This window comes from Miscanthus floridulus, chromosome 6 (assembly GCF_019320115.1).
Source record: "Miscanthus floridulus cultivar M001 chromosome 6, ASM1932011v1, whole genome shotgun sequence".
NCBI lineage: Eukaryota > Viridiplantae > Streptophyta > Magnoliopsida > Poales > Poaceae > Miscanthus > Miscanthus floridulus.
This window is the reverse complement of record NC_089585.1, coordinates 4,955,949-4,957,316: the sequence shown is the minus strand read 5'-3', so window position 1 is coordinate 4,957,316 and position 1,368 is coordinate 4,955,949.

The following is a 1,368-nucleotide window of genomic DNA, read 5'->3' as shown; positions in this document are numbered from 1 at the left end:
CAAGACTATATTGTCCACTGGCCAGACTCTATTCCTAAGGATAGCAGTACCCGACTGGTCGGCACGACGACAACAACAATTCTACCCTTCCAAGAAGGAGACTCGATCTGCGACCTTGAAGCCTCTACTAAAGTTATCAGCAGCTCCGATAGTATGGAAACCAACACCAATAACAGAACAGTTCACGCACGAGAAGTACTCATGGTTCGCCGTCCTCGATCACCATTGGTCCCCCTAGAAGCACCCAACGTCAGGTCATTGGACGAATCTGAGTCCAATATATCACCCTTTGCCTAGGGATACGATGGTGAGACCAAGAATCAGAAGCAAGCTAGAGAAAGAAGAAACAAATTGAAACAAGGACGCCAACGCCGTGCTAGGCAGCGCAAGGAAGCGTGGATCAAATATGAGTCGGATCTAGTTGAATACAATAAAAGAAAATCAGAACAAGTCGAAGAAAGACGCACGGCAAATACACCCTACGATAAGATCTGAGAAGCACTAGAAGAACTCAGAGTGACCTCACATCCCAGCGAAAAACAGGAACAGCTCTGGGACCTCCTCCGGTCAGCAGCCCTAAGGACGCACGATGGAAGGACCCGCTCAAGACTCCCTGCCATATCAACATCTCATAGGCAAGAAGATCAAAATCAATGGAAGTCAGCTTTCAAGAGACTTGGACCAAGCGGAAGTCACAACAGAGAAAGTAGAAGGGACCATAGTCAAAACAACTGAGTCGAGCAACCAAGAAAGACCAGAAGCAAAGCACCTACTCAGATAGCTCCGCTGAACTACTCTCACCAAAGCAACAGCTGGCCAGAAGGAGGTGCTGAATCAGAGTATAAAGAAGTCAGAACAGCACGATAGATTCCCCTATTTTGGAAATCGACTTGCAGCAATACGACTACCTCACAAGTTCAAACCATCCAATCACTCTAAATACGATGGCAAGACCGAACCAAAGCAGTGGCTCAGGATATACTCACAATCAATTGAACTAGTCGGAGGAGACGACTGATATCAAGACCTTATTCTTTCCAATGGCCCTAGAAACCATGCCTCTCTAATGGTTCGACAAATTGAATCTGGGATCAATCAGAAACTAGGAGGACTTGCAAAGAGTTTTTTACAAAAATTCCACGGGTATCATTACACACCCAATCACCCACGCAGAATTAAAAAGACTCAAGCAGAAAGGAGGTGAAAGTCTCAGAGATTACTATCGACGATTCGGCGAACTACGTTCTCAAGTAAATGACATCACCGAACGAGAAGTAATCGAAGCTTTCTCTCACTGGAATCATGGCTAGGTGGCAATTTTAGGACTTCTGCAAAGAGAACCCGAGAAACAATGAAGAATTCAAACGT